Source organism: Syngnathus leptorhynchus, chromosome 3 (assembly GCF_054491065.1).
Source record: "Syngnathus leptorhynchus isolate UIUO chromosome 3, UIUO_Slep, whole genome shotgun sequence".
Lineage (NCBI taxonomy): Eukaryota > Metazoa > Chordata > Actinopteri > Syngnathiformes > Syngnathidae > Syngnathus > Syngnathus leptorhynchus.
This window is the reverse complement of record NC_141197.1, coordinates 8,137,083-8,157,896: the sequence shown is the minus strand read 5'-3', so window position 1 is coordinate 8,157,896 and position 20,814 is coordinate 8,137,083. Positions and strand designations below refer to the sequence as shown.

General features: G+C 40.4%; 1 protein-coding gene and 25 non-coding genes across 26 annotated transcripts in view; 25 read left to right on the top strand and 1 right to left on the bottom strand.

Annotated features, from left to right (window-relative positions):
- tspan4a (tetraspanin 4a) overlaps window positions 1-12,597 on the bottom strand; it is an 84,275-nt gene extending 71,678 nt beyond the window's left edge. The window contains exon 1 of the mRNA XM_085907289.1: window positions 12,567-12,597. The gene's annotated coding sequence lies outside the window, so the exon portion shown is untranslated. The remainder of the gene's footprint in view (window positions 1-12,566) is intronic.
- Window positions 12,598-14,574: 1,977 nt separating this feature from the next.
- trnac-gca (transfer RNA cysteine (anticodon GCA)) lies at window positions 14,575-14,646 on the top strand. Its single transcript has one exon. It is a non-coding gene; the product is annotated as a tRNA-Cys (tRNA).
- A 158-nt stretch (window positions 14,647-14,804) lies between these two features.
- trnac-gca (transfer RNA cysteine (anticodon GCA)) lies at window positions 14,805-14,877 on the top strand. The gene has a single exon. It is a non-coding gene; the product is annotated as a tRNA-Cys (tRNA).
- A 164-nt stretch (window positions 14,878-15,041) lies between these two features.
- Window positions 15,042-15,113, top strand: trnac-gca (transfer RNA cysteine (anticodon GCA)). The gene has a single exon. It is a non-coding gene; the product is annotated as a tRNA-Cys (tRNA).
- A 164-nt stretch (window positions 15,114-15,277) lies between these two features.
- Window positions 15,278-15,349, top strand: trnac-gca (transfer RNA cysteine (anticodon GCA)). The gene has a single exon. It is a non-coding gene; the product is annotated as a tRNA-Cys (tRNA).
- A 165-nt stretch (window positions 15,350-15,514) lies between these two features.
- Window positions 15,515-15,586, top strand: trnas-gcu (transfer RNA serine (anticodon GCU)). The gene has a single exon. It is a non-coding gene; the product is annotated as a tRNA-Ser (tRNA).
- A 162-nt stretch (window positions 15,587-15,748) lies between these two features.
- On the top strand, window positions 15,749-15,820 carry trnac-gca (transfer RNA cysteine (anticodon GCA)). The gene has a single exon. It is a non-coding gene; the product is annotated as a tRNA-Cys (tRNA).
- A 161-nt stretch (window positions 15,821-15,981) lies between these two features.
- trnac-gca (transfer RNA cysteine (anticodon GCA)) lies at window positions 15,982-16,053 on the top strand. The gene has a single exon. It is a non-coding gene; the product is annotated as a tRNA-Cys (tRNA).
- Window positions 16,054-16,220: 167 nt separating this feature from the next.
- On the top strand, window positions 16,221-16,292 carry trnac-gca (transfer RNA cysteine (anticodon GCA)). Its single transcript has one exon. It is a non-coding gene; the product is annotated as a tRNA-Cys (tRNA).
- Window positions 16,293-16,459: 167 nt separating this feature from the next.
- On the top strand, window positions 16,460-16,531 carry trnac-gca (transfer RNA cysteine (anticodon GCA)). The gene has a single exon. It is a non-coding gene; the product is annotated as a tRNA-Cys (tRNA).
- Window positions 16,532-16,696: 165 nt separating this feature from the next.
- On the top strand, window positions 16,697-16,768 carry trnas-gcu (transfer RNA serine (anticodon GCU)). Its single transcript has one exon. It is a non-coding gene; the product is annotated as a tRNA-Ser (tRNA).
- Window positions 16,769-16,933: 165 nt separating this feature from the next.
- On the top strand, window positions 16,934-17,005 carry trnac-gca (transfer RNA cysteine (anticodon GCA)). The gene has a single exon. It is a non-coding gene; the product is annotated as a tRNA-Cys (tRNA).
- Window positions 17,006-17,166: 161 nt separating this feature from the next.
- trnac-gca (transfer RNA cysteine (anticodon GCA)) lies at window positions 17,167-17,238 on the top strand. The gene has a single exon. It is a non-coding gene; the product is annotated as a tRNA-Cys (tRNA).
- Window positions 17,239-17,403: 165 nt separating this feature from the next.
- trnac-gca (transfer RNA cysteine (anticodon GCA)) lies at window positions 17,404-17,475 on the top strand. Its single transcript has one exon. It is a non-coding gene; the product is annotated as a tRNA-Cys (tRNA).
- Window positions 17,476-17,639: 164 nt separating this feature from the next.
- On the top strand, window positions 17,640-17,711 carry trnac-gca (transfer RNA cysteine (anticodon GCA)). Its single transcript has one exon. It is a non-coding gene; the product is annotated as a tRNA-Cys (tRNA).
- A 165-nt stretch (window positions 17,712-17,876) lies between these two features.
- Window positions 17,877-17,948, top strand: trnas-gcu (transfer RNA serine (anticodon GCU)). Its single transcript has one exon. It is a non-coding gene; the product is annotated as a tRNA-Ser (tRNA).
- A 162-nt stretch (window positions 17,949-18,110) lies between these two features.
- On the top strand, window positions 18,111-18,182 carry trnac-gca (transfer RNA cysteine (anticodon GCA)). The gene has a single exon. It is a non-coding gene; the product is annotated as a tRNA-Cys (tRNA).
- A 161-nt stretch (window positions 18,183-18,343) lies between these two features.
- trnac-gca (transfer RNA cysteine (anticodon GCA)) lies at window positions 18,344-18,415 on the top strand. Its single transcript has one exon. It is a non-coding gene; the product is annotated as a tRNA-Cys (tRNA).
- Window positions 18,416-18,582: 167 nt separating this feature from the next.
- trnac-gca (transfer RNA cysteine (anticodon GCA)) lies at window positions 18,583-18,654 on the top strand. Its single transcript has one exon. It is a non-coding gene; the product is annotated as a tRNA-Cys (tRNA).
- A 167-nt stretch (window positions 18,655-18,821) lies between these two features.
- Window positions 18,822-18,893, top strand: trnac-gca (transfer RNA cysteine (anticodon GCA)). The gene has a single exon. It is a non-coding gene; the product is annotated as a tRNA-Cys (tRNA).
- A 165-nt stretch (window positions 18,894-19,058) lies between these two features.
- On the top strand, window positions 19,059-19,130 carry trnas-gcu (transfer RNA serine (anticodon GCU)). The gene has a single exon. It is a non-coding gene; the product is annotated as a tRNA-Ser (tRNA).
- A 165-nt stretch (window positions 19,131-19,295) lies between these two features.
- Window positions 19,296-19,367, top strand: trnac-gca (transfer RNA cysteine (anticodon GCA)). Its single transcript has one exon. It is a non-coding gene; the product is annotated as a tRNA-Cys (tRNA).
- A 161-nt stretch (window positions 19,368-19,528) lies between these two features.
- Window positions 19,529-19,600, top strand: trnac-gca (transfer RNA cysteine (anticodon GCA)). Its single transcript has one exon. It is a non-coding gene; the product is annotated as a tRNA-Cys (tRNA).
- Window positions 19,601-19,765: 165 nt separating this feature from the next.
- Window positions 19,766-19,837, top strand: trnac-gca (transfer RNA cysteine (anticodon GCA)). Its single transcript has one exon. It is a non-coding gene; the product is annotated as a tRNA-Cys (tRNA).
- Window positions 19,838-20,124: 287 nt separating this feature from the next.
- On the top strand, window positions 20,125-20,196 carry trnac-gca (transfer RNA cysteine (anticodon GCA)). The gene has a single exon. It is a non-coding gene; the product is annotated as a tRNA-Cys (tRNA).
- A 463-nt stretch (window positions 20,197-20,659) lies between these two features.
- On the top strand, window positions 20,660-20,731 carry trnac-gca (transfer RNA cysteine (anticodon GCA)). Its single transcript has one exon. It is a non-coding gene; the product is annotated as a tRNA-Cys (tRNA).
- The last annotated feature ends 83 nt before the right edge of the window (window positions 20,732-20,814 follow it).

Sequence of the window (20,814 nt, the reverse complement as noted above, 5' to 3'; positions counted from 1 at the left end):
TGAGATGAAAATATATTTTAATTTTCTGAGATAATGTGCTCTCAACAAGTTCGCACTTTAGTTGTTTTTCAAAGCTAAAATGCACTAATCAAAATAGGACAGCATGATCATTTGTTTGGTTTAACTTTTGCTTTCAGAAATTTCAGAAACCCATTCCGTAATAAGAAATAGCACCATAATTAGAGACATCAGACACGTGAATATTATTCTTTGTGCATTCCTTTGACCGTCTGTCTGTCAAAAAGAAGAAAAAAAATGTGATGGCATTAACCACGGCGTACAGAAGGATGCATTCAATTATTAAACATGTCAAGCATTTTTCTAGTCCATCAATGTAAGGGAGCGCTTATGAATTTTGATAAACTGGCTAATTAATATCTTGTGACAAGTGAAAAGATTCTTCATTGAAACATTTTCCTGAGCCGATCTTTAAATAACATATACGTACAGTAAATAGTCTACTCAACTGGGACAGTTTTTCAAATACCTCCCCATTTAGCTATCCATCACTTTTACGATGTTGGGTGTATTTCTACAGATTGCTGACATCCAGTAGAAGTGCTGATGATGGTACCATTAAGATGTTTGAACATTCTGGATATTCATAATTTATTTGTCAATCAATTATTCAGTTTTTACATTCAATCCAACACTATTTGGGGAAGAATTTTGGTGTGCCTTTCAAGACAAGCTTCTGTTCATTGTGCTACATTTACTACTCGGTGACATGCACCTGATTTTGTGCCTAGTTTCTTGATTGTCAGTGTACAGAGGATTGAAATATGAATCCCCTCTTAAGGAAGACTTTCCAGAAGATGTCAGATGAAAGGGACCAGATCCACAAGAGTGTTTATCATGGGCTCTGGGATTTTCCCGCGCCAAATTGATCCAACCGTTCCGCTATTGACGCCGCTTTGTTCACTGGGGAGCATGGCCATCGTGCTTTCAACCTATAGATCATTTGAATTAGGCCCATCTATGTGAATGATGGTAACGTCAAGACATCCAAGCTGTTCACACGATAAAACCATTACTTTCACTCTGGAGTGGCTTCCTCATTAGTCGTCTTCGTGAGAGCTAATTACGAAACACAGACGATGGTGCAGATGCGAGGAATTTAACAATCCGACCTTATCACGTGGTATTTTTATCCTTCTTATAAACTGATAAGAAGATTGCAACTGTGTCAGGGGAAGTCTGTTCCAGTGATCTACAGCTATGAATATCTTTTATCAGTTTGTCTTTCCACTCACATCTCCTCTCGATGAGGTGCGAGTATCTCGATGACAGACTGATGATCTGTGCTCCATATCTGTTGCATGAACACCTGACAATGCAGATGCATTTGTGTTCCATCTATTTGAATTCTGTAGCTAATCGCTGCTAGAAGGGGCGGGGGCGGGGGGGATGCCAGTCAAACTCTGCCCAAGAAAACACAAATATGTTCTCCGTCTATGTATGTATTTATAGATATGAAATGAATAATATTCTCCTATAGCTAAAAAGCAGGGTGATGCAGTGAATCTATCCACAGTATATGCAATAACAGAACAAACGTGCATTGCGTGCATGTAAAGACAGTGACAGGGATTCGTATGCATGATGGACAACTCCGACTGGTTTATAAAGGAGACGACTATTTGACAGGTCGTTGCAGATAACTTTAACTCAATCCGCATTTACTGAAATGATCCAACCAAAACAGTTTCCTCGATGAAACCGACTGGTGTGTTGTGAGAGAATACAAGTGTTTGTGGAGATGATATATCTAGTAGAGTTGAGTGAAAAGCAAATTGGATTGCCACATTGAAATTCATTCCCTGACACACAGAACAGTTGGAAATTTGATTTACGCAGCCAAAGTCAGACACATATCAAATGAATAAATGAATGTCTTAAATGTGATTTGTGAAAATCAATTTCCATGTGCATCCACACTGGAAAGTATGAAATGTCTGCAACAGAACTTGAGTAAACTCTGACCCCCAATTAAGTCACACTGTGTCCCAGTGGTATGTAAAATGTAGTCTGTATAGGTCTTAAGGGGAAAAAAAATGAATGTTTTCTAGTTTTTTTTTATTTAAATTTCGCAAAAGAAATACTGTTGTCATCCTGATCATTTTGTTCAATAAAATCTTTAAGCTTTTATTGTTGATGGATCAGAAATGTTTATTCACTATAAATCAGATAGAGGAAAAGAAAGTAAAACAGCATATGCTTCGTGTTTTGGAACACAATTAAATTCAACTAAACTTTCATCTGGCGTTAAAGGGTGTGAAATCACCATGCATGAGATAAGTTCAATCATAGAGGATTCCCAGTGTTTTTCTTCAAGATTAAGAGATAGATAGTTATTGCTGTCAACTTTGACCAGTCCCATCAACACAATGTAAAGCTATCAGTGAAATCCCAGAGGAAGTAATATATTCAGTGGAGTGTTCTCATACCATAAGGTCCTGTGTGGGGGATTTATCTACAGTAGAAGACAGAGCACTGGGCATAACAAATGACACATCTCTGAGGAGCACATGAAATGACTTACTTTACGCCAAGTCATTATAATTTAATCAATTACTAAATTAGAAGCTATTGTGCTGATATGAAAGCCTTCCAATTCGATTTGTACCATAGCAAACTGTAAGAGGAAATCTTTACTGGTTGGAGCAGCAAAAGATAGTGAAGGGGATTCAAAAGGCAAACAAAATCATGAAAAGGAAGCATTATCAAATAAACCACATGAGAAGGAGGAAACAATCTCTAGAGCATTAGCTGAAGCGGCAGCAAAGATGTACATTTAAGCTTTGTGTCAATTGCACAGAAAATACTGCACAAACGCTTTGTGATGCTGAAAATGTGAGGGCTGCGACACTTTCTTGCAAAGTTAAAATTGAGTACGCCCTGCCAAAAGCCCACTCTGGTACTTTGTGCAAATGCAATTAAGATACAAATAAGATATTTTATGATGTAAATTAATTGGAAAATGAAAAGTGACTGAGTTTAATTTGGTTTTCTGTGTCATATTAGAATATTTTAGACCACACATGCATAATGTGCTCACAGAGCTGTTTTTCCCCCAAACGTATTACATCACTTTCACCTATTGAACATAAACATTTGGAATTCCTATCTCCAGCCGATTGTATTGTGCTGTCACAAGTAACTAGAGGCAGTCAACAGCCGTCACCATGTTATACACAGTAGAAAAATGGATGTTGTTCTTTGAAATGCACAGCATGTGTCTCGGTCCAATTACTCACAACACTGTCAGTTGTTATTTGTTGATAAAAAATATATTTTTTTTATGTGACGTCTGCAGAAGGCTGCTCGCTTTTGACAAAAAGATGGGTATATCTTAGTGACTGTGAACGGAGATGATGATTAAATTATATTTATTTACACGCAAAAACTCATTATTGTTTTCATCAGATACCATAGATCACAGGTGTCAAACTCGAGGCCCGGGGGCCAGATACGACCCGCCATATAATTTTATGTGGCCCGCAAAGACAAATTGTGCATCAAATTCCTGTGTCATTCCTATAAATGCAAATTGTCTTCACTTTTAATAACTTTTTTTTTATATTTGACCAGTTTTTACTCGTCTGATTTGAAAATGAGTTATTTGTCAGTTTGTTTTGTAGCTTTTACTGTATATAATATGAGGTAGTCATACATTTATTTGGGTTGACAGTAATAATGGCCCTCCGAAAGAAGCTATGACTACAATGCGGCCCGCAAAAAAAACCCGAGTTTGACACCCCTGCCATAAATAATTTAAAATAATTCGGCATGACCTGCTTTGCACCTCATTTTGAGAATATTGGAGTATTAGACAAGCATGTGACTGAACATCTACATCTGATTAGGTGTGTCAAGGTTAACTCGTGGGCTTTTTTTTTTTTAACCTTACCTTCGAAGGGACTTATCGACATAATCCACCTCTAAGTAACACCACTAATAGGCCGTGATTATAGAAACCATCAATTATAAAAACCCCACAACTGTGCCATGTTGAGCATCTGGAGCCGTTTAGAAAGTAATAAATGACAAAAGTATTTAAAAAAGTTTTTAAAAATCTGTGTGTGTGCGTGTGCGTGCCTGCGTGTGCGTGCATCCATACGTGTGCATTGCATCCATCCATCCATTATCCTTATCCTGGAGCCTATCCCTGCTGACTGCGAGCAGTAGGCGGGGGACACCCTAAATGTGTGTGTAATTCCACGTTCGACAGGTGTTTTGCAGCCAACTGGCAGCTGTATCTCATTCAAAAAGAATTACTAAAACATGCCTGTTTAACCTATCTTGAACCCCACTACACTACCAGATTTTCAGCACTCTTTGTCAAGTTACTAGTTGTTGCATCCAGGCATTAAGAAAGTTCTAGTTTGTATTTACCAGTCTTGCAAGGCCTTCTCTGCTGACCTGTACATATCTGAATCAAAGATTATTTTGCCCATGAATACGTATTAATTTAATATGTATTCATGGACAAAATGTGTTTAAAATGTATTTAATATGTATTAAATAATTCCAAATGGTCTGTCCTGCTTCCTTTCATTGCGATAGTTAGTGAAGGTTGGATTGATTCAGACGGAGCACTACTGAGGGCCGAGGTGTGAAATGCACGGCCCGCCACTGGATATTACTTACCCTGCCCTGTTCTCCCTTTTGCTTCCTCCTCATCTCTTGGACATCTGGACGCTGTTTTCATTTTCCTGCAACCCTCTCAAACGAGGAGAATTTCCCTCCAGCAACCACAATACCCACGTTACTACATGGTAATCTGCTGTTCGTCTCTGAGATCTGTTGTTGGATCTCCTCATAAACAGAATCCAAACAAAATGTATGTTTGGTAGATTATTCTCTTTTTGTAATAATGCTTCCTGCTAATAAATGTTACACTGTTATAACACATGTTTGTGTCCCTTGTAAATGGTGCTACATTTGTAAATAATCTGCATTTGAGGGATGAGCAGTAGAACTGAATATGTGGGTTGGCCCATGAAAAAAAAAAAAGAAGCAAAATCATCTCTGCCAATGGCAGACATATTACTTTGCTGTTGCCATTGACAATTGTTGCGCTTCTGGTATCTGAAAATGCGGAGAAATATTATGTTCACTGATGAGTCCAGATTCTGCCGCGAGCAGTTGGGTCATTGGGTCAAAATATGGAGACAGTGCTGAGAACACCATACTGATTGATGAACTGATGGAGTAAAATCTTTTGGAGGAGGCAGTGAGGCAGCTTTTCCCACACTGGTTAAATGAGGCTTGTCTTCATTGGAAGTGATTTCAATGCAGAGAGATATTAAGATGAGATTCTGTCACCAGTGGACGTCCCATCTTTCCACAGTCAGGGACTGAACTCTATCCTCCAAGATGACGTTTGATGAATAAATTGTGACCTTCTCAATAAATACTATGTCTTAAATCATCCAATCCACCAAAGAAGAGTCAATGGCAACAACAAAATGAATGTTCAACAATGGCAGAAAAAAAGAGGCAAATTTTCCATGGACAAATCTCAGCTCTACTGCTCATCACAAAAAAACATGAACCTTACAACCAGGGCTCCTTTTATAATTGTAATAAACAATATGAATTATAAGCTTTCTGCAGACTGTGTCTTGTGTGGTAAACTGTGAGTGAAAATATGTTTTTTGGTGAAAGCTCACTGAAAAAGTTGAATTGTGAATGGGATTAATCAAAGGCAATGTAAACGGTTGCTAGTGTGCACTGACTCCACTTTAACGTGAGTTGAATGTGCATGCAGAGTTCTCAATACAGCTGAACAGTTGTCCAAACACATTAGCTAAAAAAAAATGTTTTTTATTGAGATGCACAGGTTGGTGGAAAATGTGTCGGATTAACTATAATATACGAAACTGTTCAAAAACTGGCAAACTGGGATGTGTAGACATTGACATGGCATCACATAGAGGCTGAAACCGACCCCCCCCTCCCTCCAGAAAAAGTCCCCAAATCTACTCACAATAACGTACTGAAGCATTCCTGCCAAGAGTAAAATTTAACATGAGGAGAAGTAGACTGTTGGGAATACATTGATATAATTCGATGGAACAGAAATTATCAAATGTAGATTGTAAATATTGGCCAGTCTGTCTAAAGGACTTTTGTATCAGCAGAAATGGATTTCTAAGAAGATATTTCATCATTTTAATACTTTATAATGTTGACATCATGCTCCATTTAATACACTTCACGGAAAATCTTATGAATACATTCTACTTTCTCCCAGAATTATTTACTATAAAGGTACAACACAAGCACAAAACAGTGTGGGAATGGTTATTAAGGGTATAAGAGAGGTTTATGCAGTGTAAAAGAATTAGGAAGGTTTTAATTCATGAGCAACCGTGACTCACTTTGGTTTCACTATGCATGATGTCCCCCAGGTGAGAGTAGTGTGTTAACTCCTGGGCTGGACATTTTGCATCGTTGGCCAAGGTAAACCATACTTGGCATACAATAACCCATGCCCTCTAGCAGCCAACAAGGAACACTGTGTTGGAAATTTCAATACTCTGGTATTTAAATCTTGAAATAATGCATATTTGTACGTATCGATTTCACGGATTTTCATTTTTTGCAGGTGGTTCTGGAATGCATCTCCTGCCAAAAATGAGCAATCACTGTGGCCTGCAATAATAAGCAGCAAACTTGCTGTAGCTCATCCTGATGAATAATTCATTATGAAGTTAGCTGGTTATGTATCACAGAATAACCATTATTCGAAATGAATTATCTTGTTTTGACGTTACACATTTCTTTGCAGTGTGGAAGTCAGAAAGTCAACAACAAACATATGGGGAAGCAATTAAAGGGAAACGGATGCTCTTCTGTCAACTCAGAAACGTCAGAAAGCAAAAGTGGTGCTATCACCAATACACTTAAAGCTTCTTTGCAAAATCTACACCACACAAGGAGGAAATAGGCATCGGTAAAGTATTGCTCCTGAATTCCAACATTTTTGTCTCCATGGCAACTAATCTGAGGGCTGTGATGGAAAAAATGTGCGCTGTTAACTCCACAATTGATGATACTATGACAATTGTATAGAATGGAAGAGTGAGAATGTTAATCATAGCACCGACCGCAATTTAAAAACTGTTTGAACGATTGTCCTTGGTCACATGTGTTTCTGCATAACAATAATAAAATCAGAACATTTTTATCCCCAATCAAATGTCTGTCTGTCTGTCTGTCTGTCTGTCTGTCTGTCTGTATGTATGTATGTATGTATGTATGTATGTATGTATGTATGTATGTATGTATGTATGTATGTATGTATGTATGTATGTATGTACCATAATTTCTGGACTATAAACCGCACCTGATTATAAACCGCACGAGCAAAAATTTGTGTGTGTGTGTGTGTGTGTGTGTGTGTGTGTGTGTGTGTGTGTGTGTGTGTGTGTGTGTGTGTGTGTGTGTGTGTGTGTGTGTGTGTGTGTGTATACAGGGTCCAGCAAAATGATCTGACACATTTGTAGGTTTAATAAAATGCAAATAAATTTTTGAACAATGTTATTTTGTTCCGTTTCAGTTGCTAACATGAATTGGACCAATGAGCATCGCGCTTTCGTTATCAGGAACGAATCTATAACTGCAACACAACGAGCGTTCCTTTTGCGCTTCAGACTTGGTAGACATGATCCAGTACCTGCTTGAAACACAATCTTGACAAAAACAAACAAGATCGTTATGGGTTACTAACTTCAGAGCCAGTGGATCAGCATTGAAACGAAAATCAACCGGCCGACCTCACACCGCCAGAACTCAAGAAACCTGGCCTGATTGCCGGTGCACTGCAGGGTACATTTCCATTTTCTTATTTGCTCTTAGAGTGCAACAAGAATAAAACTAGTACAGAAATAGAAGATATTTTTAAATGCAAATATTTTCATTCTTGTTAGTGTGATTTTCTAAGATTGCCTTTCAAAACATTCCAGTGTGTTTGTTTGTGAATGTAGGCCCTTAATTCCAGCAATCTATGTTAATCTATGTTATGTTACTCAGTAGAGCATAATTTATATTTTATATGTCTAAACATTGAGATTACGTACAAAAGTGAAAGTGCCACAGGCCTTTTCAGTTTGCAGAACACATGAGAATCCGTCATAGCACAAAACAGAGCCGCAGCTGCACCGAATGTATAAATAAGTGAGGCACAGGCCAAAAAAATCAATCCCGAATTAATCCAATTTAATCAGATCAGAGAAACAGTGAATATTAAACAATTGAATCAAAATTAGATCAACAACCACACACGCATCTGCAAGCAAGATGTTATTTCATCCACAAATTACTCAGCATAAAACACAACATAGAGGTTTGCAGTAATTCATAGCTGCACTCGAACGTGTGTGTGTATGGATATATATATATACACGTTCGAGTGCAGTTATTAATCTACTGTAAACCTCTGTGTATGTATGTATGTATGTATGTATGTATGTATGTATGTATGTATGTATGTATGTATGTATGTATGTATGTATGTTTATGATATATGGATGGATGGACGGACGGACGGACGGACGGACGGACGGACGGACGGACGGACGGACGGACGGACGGACGGACGGACGGACGGACGGACGGACAGACAGACAGACAGACAGACAGACAGACAGACAGACAGACAGACAGACAGACAGACAGACAGACAGACAGACAGACAGACAGACAGACAGATAGATAGATAGATAGATAGATAGATAGATAGATAGATAGATAGATAGATAGATAGATAGATAGATAGATAGATAGATAGATAGATAGATAGATAGATAGATAGATAGATAGATAGATAGATAGATAGATAGATAGATAGATAGATAGATAGATAGATAGATAGATAGATAGATTTCTGACCCTTTTGAATCTAGAAGACAATTCAGGGAACAACCCTAATTATCAAATGTCACAAATACATAGTAAAACACAAGTGTACACAAGATGCTTGGATTTCTGGAGCTTTGCAAAGAAATTAGAGGGAACGGTATGTTCCTTTTATCTGAAATGGAAATTGAAGGTTATGTATAGATTAGGCAGCTCCTACGTCACCCAAAAGAACTAAAAATAACAAGCTGTGTAAAATCACTGTTGCTACTTTCACAACACACAGAGAAAACGTTCTGACAAACATTTCAATAGACCATATAATTGAGGGCTTCATTTAGGAAAGCTTTTTGATAACTGTGAAGATCTGAAAATATATGAGAATGTGAGGAGGGTAGTGAACATCAAGCAAAGAAGGGGAAAAACATGTTCTTTTTTTGTCATTCTTAAACTGGGTGTGATAGTGGGAGTCAGTGGCTTTGAAAGACTGTGGTTACAGACCGTGGTTTTCATTCGTTCTCATCGAGGAGACAAAATAGATCTTTCAAAATGTACAAGGCCAAGCTGGTGCTTTACATCTTAAAAGGTCTGGTGGAACAATAAAATATGAAACAACAATATTATTTGTCCTTGCTTATTTGTCAAGGGAGCTCAGAAATAAATCCTTTGTGCAACTTTCCATTTTTCTTGTAACGTCATGAAACACGTAAGACTTTGTATTTGCCAGTTGAAATCGTCTGCCTGGATAATGGCTGATTATGTACTACTATATTTGCTGTGGTTCAAAACAAAATAAATTGGAAAACTATTTTGTCGTTTGGACTTGGAAACATTATACGAGTTTCAATAGAAGTTTGGTTCTTGCAAAAGTCACTGTGGATGAAATGCCTACTATACGTTGCTATTAAAGTCATCAATACAAATCTTTTTAAGGTAGGTTCAGCAAATGCAACTTGTGATTTATTTGTAAATTGTGTCTTTGCATGTGTATGGAAACGAATACAATTTAAAAGAAACTACAAATCCATAATGATATTTCATTCTCTTGGTCTATTGCCATTCCAGAATCCGTCCCTTGAGCACCATAATGTATTTCAAAAATTAATTCAATTTTGGAATCAAAATCAAACTGGTGGGTTGGGACATAAACTTAAGACAAATGTACACAGTTAAATTTAGGGTCTAGTGCACGCACAACACAAATACACCATTAGGGGGCAGTATACTTCACCCCTGTTGAAACCATTCACAGTAGAGCCAGTGTTTAGGGCACATATGTGGAGTGGTACCACACCCAGAGAAGCCCACAAGTGAACCACAGAAGTGCACTTGGACAAACACCACCAACTAGCTGTGACTCTCCAAAAAAACACTCCACACCTCTCTACTGAACTATATTTTCCACCGTATCCTTGTGAATACCATAAGGCCACACATAACACATAAAGAATGTTGTAATAATATTAGTCTTGACTACAGTGTGCAGACTGATTATAAACAACAGTGGATGAAGATGGCCAACTGCCATGAGCCATCACTTCATCACTTCAGCCACAATGAAGTTGATAACTATGGGAGGACACGGGAAAAGGAAGCTGCCTCCTTTTTTTTTAACTGTCTCCATACACATCCTGGAAAGATTTCAAGCCATACTATGAGAAAGCGAGTGATTTTATGAGTGGTCGTTTGGTTCCATAAAGAGCACAAGCTAAGTAGCTCTTATAGGAAATGAAGCAGTCATTTGGTCCGAGCTGAAAGCTAAATGTTCTGCCGTGTGTCCAAAACATAAACAAATTATAATAATGCCAATAATGCTTTACATGTATTATGCCTCATGAAAAAGAAAATAAAGTTGATGATACGGAGAGCAAGTTCTCATATAAAGTAGTGTACAAAGCTCGGGACAGAAATAATGGGCCTTGTGATACAGTAATGTGCATATACTTTTGTATATGCTCCAATGTAGTAATCCTTTATTGACAGCCCCCCAAAAAAACAAGAAAACAAAAGACAAACAATACTGTACATAGTACAAAGATTTAGGCAATTTATGTAAATATATGCTTAGACTTAAATCTATAGCAACCTACAATACTGTACATAGTACAAAGATTTAGGCAATTTATGTAAATATATGCTTAGACTTAAATCTATAGCAACCTCACCCACTTATTTAAGGTAACTACCATATTTGCTGCTATTCCATTGATGCAATTTAATTATTAGGTGCTAAATATTCTTCGAAGGTTAGCTACCAAAATAACCTGCGATGGGTTTTTGTCATTTTAAGTGTGATGACTTTACTTGTGAATGTGCATGCTTCAGAGAAGTCTTGTGCTTTTTTGCCCCTCATTTGAAAGCAGTTCCCAACATGCTTTTGGTCAAAATACTGCAAGAATCTAGAAATGCAACATGCAGTACTTATCATCGCCTATGAACCGCTCTTTTGAAATCAAACAATTGTATCAGCTTATGTAAATGAGCTACAGCTCACTTCGCTTTGTATTGCCATGGCGACCAGAGTCAGAGCTGTTTCGAGCCCCAAATAAGAATTTTACTTTTGACGGAATAAACTAGTGTGAAGTTTGCCTGAGCACACATAAAAACTAAAAGCATTGATTAAATTTTCAACCTGCCAGAAGCCTTATAATGTAAGCGACTACTACAAATATATTGGGTTCTTTTTGGGCTCATGCCAGCAAGGCCGTGCCCCACCGGATTCAGCTGATGGTGCAGTGTTCCTTTCTTTGCATATCCAAGGTATTTTATATTCAATATAGAATGGTGACAAAATTGTTGGCCTTTGACAACGACAGAATTTTTTTGCTCTGCGTGTGTGCGTGCGTGCGTGCGCGCGTGCGTGCGTGCGTGCGTGTGTGCGTGCGTACCTGATGGACTAAAGTGTTTACCTAAAGGTAACGTGACCAGGAAGCCATGAAATTCAGTTAATGTGATCTTCATAATAATTATTAGAAATACATGTTGTATAAACAAAGACATCTATGGAAGTTAAAATGTTAAGTGTAAATGTCTTTGCCTTGGTAAAGTAATAAGTGTCAGATCTTAGAATTTACTTTTAAACGTAACTTATTGCCTTCACTGCACCAACATAAAGACGCATTGTGAGGTGGTGAATTTTACTGAAATACATATTTTAGAAGTCCTGGGACAAGCAAAGTTCCTTTGAGCCATTCTGAAAAGAGAAAGTGAAGGGAGGGAATACTCCCCGGAATGGTTGGAATTTTGAAATGTTGGACTTATCCACAAGTTTATTTTTGGCTTACATCGTGGTTTAGACTATCAAGAGGCTCACAATGTCCACCATCATAACGTGTTTACAAAAGGAGACGTGAAAACGTGGCTCGTGAAAGCATCTTTGCTTGTAAAAGAGAAAAAAGAATAAAAAAAATAAAATAAAATAAAACACTGCGACTTCAGTGTGATCCATTATGTAAAAAACATTCATTCAAGAAATTCACTTCAAGGTGAACAGTGAAATGGTACAGATACGCATCCTGACTAAACAAATTTAGCAATTCCCTTCACCAGACAGTTAAACAAGTTGTCTGACACCAGAGCATCCACATGGTAAAACTTCACCAAAAGAGAAATTCAACAACCGGTGCATTTTGAATTATAGAATAAATGCACGTTTCCAATAAATAGTAATAATTTTCAATAGTGGCAAAAAAACAACTTACCCTTATTTATGGCTCTTTTTCTCTATACCGGCTGCTCTCTCTTTCCTGCAGTGTGGCAAAACTTCTGAAGCTTTTTCCTTTCCAAAGAGCCTCTCTCTCCCTCCTGCCACATGGGGGCACATGTGACTGACATTCGACCTGTAAAAACAAATGCTGACATCTAGTGGCAGAAGAAATCAGTAGCATTTTAAAGTGCTAAAAAAAATCGTCCTTTGCGATGATGGTTTGCAAAATGAAATTCACTTAAAGTGTGAAATATAAAGGTAGGGAAGGACGGGCGGGCGTAATATTGGGCAAGATTTTTCTTCCTAATTGTAATACTGTATATTTCATATTATATTATGAGTTACTTGCATTTTCCCCCAATATTAATAATATTATAATGCCAACTATGTACAGTGATCATTTATTTATATTTAAAAATCCTTTCTTACATTAATGAGGTTGAAATGAGAAATTTGCAATTATGGATGGTACAATTAGCTTGTATTGAGGATTTGTTTATGTTGGGCGGTATAATTTGAAACATTACTCCACGGTGTGCATTTGAATATTATTTGCATCAATACCAAGGGTATATTGGGTATATTGCAGTTTTATTAAATCAGTCACTTTCGTACATCTCAAGAATTATCCCCAACAATAGCAAAACAAAAAGTGCATTTGGACCAAGAACCTCTCAGCTGAAGCAGGCACACCAGCAATTTAACATACAATACATTTGGGTTTTACATTCAGTTGGGGTCATCAGTGTACATTATTACAGTATGTTATATACTTATTAACAACAATGGTTTTTTTTTACCTAGAAGTGATTGACAATCTTGCGTGGGTGGTATTTTCTTGTATTGTCCAGGGATTTAGTTATTTTTCAAGCCTCCAAACCAGTTACAACAGTGGACAGAGGCATCATAATTTTGAATTGCTCATCCATCTCGGGGTTATGCTGAGGTCACCTCAATCTCACAAACACAATATATTGGCACCGGGAATGCTTGGAGGGAATCGTTATATCTAGCCCAAACATCCACTTGGACTGCAGATTTACAGATAACGTTTTGGTGGTCAGAATTCAGCGTCACAAAATATATTTTTGGCCATATACTAAAAATTAGAACGATGTCACATTACGATTGCGACTGCCATAATGCGATGGCATTTCATTATATCTTTGGTTGTGATTGACAAATTAACACCTGGAATACAATGGTGAACCATTTATGTCTGAATGAATAAGGAACATAATCGTCTCAGAGTTTGAATTCCCATAAGAATAGTCTGACTTATATCTTACAATTGTTTTTTTTTACCATTTGGAATGAAATGCGTCCTGAGTGTTGAAATGACCATTTTGTAGTAAACCCGATTCTGTGTGAGTGTTTTTGCACTAGATTTGTCTTGTTCCTACTTATTTGTTTCTCTTAGGATACGACTAGCAGAAATTGTACTCATCACAATCATTTTAACAATTGTTTTACTAGCTGCATTTCCCCTCTGTGGAACATATAAAAAACATTCCTCATTTCTGAAAGGTCAATGGACAGCTTGACTGTGACACCATAATGTGGTGCCGAAAAATCTCATTATTTGCCCTCATCCATGTTCTACACCACTTATTTTGTTCATGGTGAAATATTATGACACTTATTTGCCATCACTCACAGGGCTGACACAGAGACCATGCTTGAAGGGTTCCTTTCCAATCCTCAGTTAAAATCTTTTTGGACTGTGAACTAAAAGGAAGGCAAATATCAAACACATGAAAAACAGAAAGGATCTGAACCAAGATTCAAACACAAACTCAGTAGTAAAGCATTTGACTGCAGATCAAGGGGTCCCCACTTCAACTCTGGGTGCCCCCTCACTGCCAAGCGCTAGACATGTCCTCCCCTCGAGGAGTATCTTTTACAGCAGAGCCACAAGTACAAGTCCTTTGCCACCTTGAAGGGCTTCTATAGCAGAGCCATGAGCATTTGCGGTGTCGCTGGTTGGAAGACACATGAGTGCAGGGGGTATAGCTCAGTGGTAGAGCATTTGACTGCAGATCAAGAGGTCCCCAGTTCAAAGCTGGGTGCCACCTTACAGACTGAGGTTCGTGGTTGGATGTCTTTTACCATAGTGCCAGAGGTACCCAGTCTCTGATTCTAAATCACGCAGGTCAAGCCAGAGCTTCTATTACGAGTGCAATAACTAAATCTAAGTCTTTTTTTTTGTCAAGAAATCCCTTTCCAGAGGTCAGGGGGTATAGCTCAGTGGTAGAGCATTTGACTGCAGATCAAGAGGTCCCCAGTTCAAATCTGGGTGCCCCTCACAGACTGAGGTACCTTGTTCCTGGTAGGATGTCTTTTACAGTAGCGCCAGAGTTACCCAGTCTCTGATTCTAAGTCACGCAGGTCAAGCCAGGGTTTCTATTATGAGCGCAATAACTAAGTCTAAATCTTTTTTTTTTGTCAAGAAATCCGGTCGCAGTGGTCAGGGGGTATAGCTCAGTGGTGGAGCATTTGACTGCAGATCAAGAGGTCCCCAGTTCAAATCTGGGTACCCCCTTACAGACTGAGGTACCTTGTTGCTGGGAGAATGTCTTTTACAGTAGCGCCAGAGGTACCCAGTCTCTGATTCTAAGTCACGCAGGTCAAGCCAGGGCTTCTATTTCGAGCAACTAAGTCTAAGTCTTTTTTTGTTGTTGTCAAGAAATCCCTTTCCAGATGTCAGGGGGTATAGCTCAGTGGTAGAGCATTTGACTGCAGATCAAGAGGTCCCCAGTTCAAATCTGGGTGCCCCCTTACAGACTGAGGTACTTTGTTTGTGGGTGGATGTCTTTTACCATAGTGCCAGAGGTACCCAGTCTCTGATTCTAAATCACGCAGGTCAAGCCAGGGCTTCTATTACGAGTGCAATAACTAAATCTAAGTCTTTTTTTTTGTCAAGAAATCCCTTTCCAGAGGTCAGGGGGTATAGATCAGTGGTAGAGCATTTGACTGCTGATCAAGAGGTCCCCAGTTCAAATCTGGGTGCCCCCTTACAGACTGAGGTACTTTGTTCGTGGGTGGATGTCTTTTACAGTAGCGCCAGAGGTACCCAGTCTCTGATTCTGTCACGCAGGTCAAGCCAGGGCTTCTATTACGAGCGCAATAAGTCTAAGTCTTTTTTGTTGTTGTCAAGAAATCCCTTTCCAGAGGTCAGGGGGTATAGCTCAGTGGTAGAGCATTTGACTGCAGATCAAGAGGTCCCCAGTTCAAATCTGGGTGCCCCCTTACAGACTGAGGTACTTTGTTCGTGGGCGGATGTCTTTTACAGTAGCGCCAGAGGTACCCAGTCTCTGATTCTGTCACGCAGGTCAAGCCAGGGCTTCTGTTACGAGCGCAATAAGTCTAAGTCTTTTTTTTTGTGTCAAGAAATCCCTTTCCAGAGGTCAGGGGGTTTAGCTCAGTGGTAGAGCATTTGACTGCAGATCAAGAGGTCCCCAGTTCAAATCTGGTTTCCCCCTTGAAGACTGAGGTACTTTGTTCCTAGGTGGATGTCTTTTACCGTAGCGCCAGAGGTACCCAGTCTCTGATTCTAAACCACGCAGGTCAAGCCAGGGCTTCTATTACGAGTGCAATAACTAAATCTAAGTCATTTTTTTTTGTCAAGAAATCACTTTCCAGAGGTCAGGGGGGTATAGCTCAGTGGTAGAGCATTTGACTGCAGATCAAGAGGTCCACAGTTCACATCTGGGTGCCCCCTTGCAGACTGAGGTACTTTGTCCCTTGGTGGATGTCTTTTACAGTAGTGCCAGAGGTACCCAGTCTCTGATTCTAAGTCACGCAGGTCAAGCCAGGGCTTCTATTTCAAGAGCAATAACTAAGTCTAAGTCTTTTTTTTTTTGTCAAGAAATCCCTTTCTAGAGGTCAGGGGGTATAGCTCAGTGGTAGAGCATTTGACTGCAGATCAAGAGGTCCCCAGTTCAAAGCTGGGTGCCCCCTTACAGACTGAGGTACTTTGTTCGTGGGTGGATGTCTTTTACCATAGTGCCAGAGGTACCCAGTCTCTGATTCTAAATCACGCAGGTCAAGCCAGGGCTTCTATTACGAGTGCAATAACTAAATCTAAGTCTTTTTTTTTGTCAAGAAATCCCTTTCCAGAGGTCAGGGGGTATATCTCAGTGGTAGAGCATTTGACTGCTGATCAAGAGGTCCACAGTTCAAATCTGGGTGCCCCCTTACAGACTGAGGTACCTTGTTCCTGGGAGGAAGTCTTTTACAGTAGCGTCAGAGGTACCCAGTCTCTGATTCTAAGTCACGCAGGTCAAGCCAGGGTTTCTATTACAAGCGCAATAACTAAGTCTAAGTCTTTTTTTTTGTCAAGAAATCCCTTCCCAGTGGTCAGGGGGTATAGCTCAGTGGTAGAGCATTTGACTGCAGATCAAGAGGTCCCCAGTTCAAATCTGGGTGCCCCCTTACAGACTGAGGTACTTTGTTCGTGGGCGGATGTCTTTTACAGTAGCGCCAGAGGTACCCAGTCTCTGATTCTGTCACGCAGGTCAAGCCAGGGCTTCTGTTACGAGCGCAATAAGTCTAAGTCTTTTTTTTTGTGTCAAGAAATCCCTTTCCAGAGGTCAGGGGGTATAGCTCAGTGGTAGAGCATTTGACTGCAGATCAAGAGGTCCCCAGTTCAAATCTGGGTGCCCCCTTGCAGACTGAGGTACTTTGTTCGTGGGTGGATGTCTTTTACAGTAGCGCCAGAGGTACCCAGTCTCTGATTCTAAATCACGCAGGTCAAGCCAGAGCTTCTATTACGAGTGCAATAACTAAATCTAAGTCTTTTTTTTTGTCAAGAAATCCCTTTCCAGAGGTCAGGGGGTATAGCTCAGTGGTAGAGCATTTGACTGCAGATCAAGAGGTCCCCAGTTCAAATCTGGGTGCCCCTTACAGACTGAGGTACCTTGTTCCTGGGAGGATGTCTTTTACAGTAGCGCCAGAGTTACCCAGTCTCTGATTCTAAGTCACGCAGGTCAAGCCAGGGTTTCTATTATGAGCGCAATAACTAAGTCTAAATCTTTTTTTTTGTCAAGAAATCCGGTCGCAGTGGTCAGGGGGTATAGCTCAGTGGTGGAGCATTTGACTGCAGATCAAGAGGTCCCCAGTTCAAATCTGGGTACCCCCTTACAGACTGAGGTACCTTGTTGCTGGGAGAATGTCTTTTACAGTAGCGCCAGAGGTACCCAGTCTCTGATTCTAAATCACGCAGGTCAAGCCAGGGCTTCTATTACGAGTGCAATAACTAAATCTAAGTCTTTTTTTTTGTCAAGAAATCCCTTTCCAGAGGTCAGGGGGTATAGATCAGTGGTAGAGCATTTGACTGCTGATCAAGAGGTCCCCAGTTCAAATCTGGGTGCCCCCTTACAGACTGAGGTACTTTGTTCGTGGGTGGATGTCTTTTACAGTAGCGCCAGAGGTACCCAGTCTCTGATTCTGTCACGCAGGTCAAGCCAGGGCTTCTATTACGAGCGCAATAAGTCTAAGTCTTTTTTGTTGTTGTCAAGAAATCCCTTTCCAGAGGTCAGGGGGTATAGCTCAGTGGTAGAGCATTTGACTGCAGATCAAGAGGTCCCCAGTTCAAATCTGGGTGCCCCCTTACAGACTGAGGTACTTTGTTCGTGGGCGGATGTCTTTTACAGTAGCGCCAGAGGTACCCAGTCTCTGATTCTGTCACGCAGGTCAAGCCAGGGCTTCTGTTACGAGCGCAATAAGTCTAAGTCTTTTTTTTTGTGTCAAGAAATCCCTTTCCAGAGGTCAGGGGGTTTAGCTCAGTGGTAGAGCATTTGACTGCAGATCAAGAGGTCCCCAGTTCAAATCTGGTTTCCCCCTTGAAGACTGAGGTACTTTGTTCCTAGGTGGATGTCTTTTACCGTAGCGCCAGAGGTACCCAGTCTCTGATTCTAAACCACGCAGGTCAAGCCAGGGCTTCTATTACGAGTGCAATAACTAAATCTAAGTCTTTTTTTTTTGTCAAGAAATCACTTTCCAGAGGTCAGGGGGGTATAGCTCAGTGGTAGAGCATTTGACTGCAGATCAAGAGGTCCACAGTTCACATCTGGGTGCCCCCTTGCAGACTGAGGTACTTTGTCCCTTGGTGGATGTCTTTTACAGTAGTGCCAGAGGTACCCAGTCTCTGATTCTAAGTCACGCAGGTCAAGCCAGGGCTTCTATTTCAAGAGCAATAACTAAGTCTAAGTCTTTTTTTTTTTGTCAAGAAATCCCTTTCTAGAGGTCAGGGGGTATAGCTCAGTGGTAGAGCATTTGACTGCAGATCAAGAGGTCCCCAGTTCAAAGCTGGGTGCCCCCTTACAGACTGAGGTACTTTGTTCGTGGGTGGATGTCTTTTACCATAGTGCCAGAGGTACCCAGTCTCTGATTCTAAATCACGCAGGTCAAGCCAGGGCTTCTATTACGAGTGCAATAACTAAATCTAAGTCTTTTTTTTTGTCAAGAAATCCCTTTCCAGAGGTCAGGGGGTATATCTCAGTGGTAGAGCATTTGACTGCTGATCAAGAGGTCCACAGTTCAAATCTGGGTGCCCCCTTACAGACTGAGGTACCTTGTTCCTGGGAGGAAGTCTTTTACAGTAGCGTCAGAGGTACCCAGTCTCTGATTCTAAGTCACGCAGGTCAAGCCAGGGTTTCTATTACAAGCGCAATAACTAAGTCTAAGTCTTTTTTTTTGTCAAGAAATCCCTTCCCAGTGGTCAGGGGGTATAGCTCAGTGGTAGAGCATTTGACTGCAGATCAAGAGGTCCCCAGTTCAAATCTGGGTGCCCCCTTACAGACTGAGGTACTTTGTTCGTGGGCGGATGTCTTTTACAGTAGCGCCAGAGGTACCCAGTCTCTGATTCTGTCACGCAGGTCAAGCCAGGGCTTCTGTTACGAGCGCAATAAGTCTAAGTCTTTTTTTTTGTGTCAAGAAATCCCTTTCCAGAGGTCAGGGGGTATAGCTCAGTGGTAGAGCATTTGACTGCAGATCAAGAGGTCCCCAGTTCAAATCTGGGTGCCCCCTTGCAGACTGAGGTACTTTGTTCGTGGGTGGATGTCTTTTACAGTAGCGCCAGAGGTACCCAGTCTCTGATTCTAAATCACGCAGGTCAAGCCAGAGCTTCTATTACGAGTGCAATAACTAAATCTAAGTCTTTTTTTTTGTCAAGAAATCCCTTTCCAGAGGTCAGGGGGTATAGCTCAGTGGTAGAGCATTTGACTGCAGATCAAGAGGTCCCCAGTTCAAATCTGGGTACCCCCTTGCAGACTCTGTGTAGACTGGGGTCCATTACCCCCCATGGGGTGTCTTTTACAGCAGAGCCAGAGGTACCAAGTCTGTGGTTCTAAGTCACTTGTTAATTTTTCAGCAAATCAAGGGCGTATTGCTCAGTGGCATCAGTTCAATTATATGTGCCCACTTACTGGCTCATTCTAGACACAAGTACTTTGTTCCCCAGAGGGGCTTCTTCTACAGCAGAGCCGGAGGTACCCGAGCGCGGCTTTTAAGTCTTCTTTTTTTCTTTTGTCAAATAATTGTATTCAAAGCAGGGGGGTATAGCTCAGTGGTAGAGCATTTGACTGCAGTTCAAGAGGTCCCCAGTTCAAATCTGGGTGCCCCCTTTCTAGCTCTTTGTAAATTCAGGTCCTTTACCCCCCATGCGGTGTCTTTTGCAGCAGAGCCAGAGCTACTAAGTCTGTGGTTCTAAGTCACTTATTTTTCAGCAAATCAACCCAGGGCGTATAGCTCAGTGGTACTTCCCAGTTCAATTCTATGTGCCCACTTACTGACTCATTCTAGACACAATCTTTTGCCCCATTAGAAGCGGCTCTGATTCTAAGTAAATTTTTTATTTTTCAGGAAATCAAAGGTATTAATCCACGGGGTGTATCTCAGTAGTAAAGCATTTGACGACAGATCAAGTGTTCTCCAGTTCAAGTCTGGGTGCCCCTTCATCGGTTCTTTCTAGATATGTCTTTCAAGTAGGTTGTCTACCCAGTGAGGGCCCACTTTTACAGTAGAGCAACAGGTACTCTGGTTTCTTGTCATCAATTGATTTCTCAAGTAATTGTCAATAATTGTGAAGGGGGTATAGCTCAGTGGTAGAGCATTTGACTGCAGATCAAGAGGTCCTCAGTTCAAATCTGGGTGCCCCCTGGTAGATATTTTCCTGACCCAGGTCCTTTACCCACCCCGGTGCCTTTCTTTACAGTAGAGCCATAGGGACCCTGTCTCTGGTT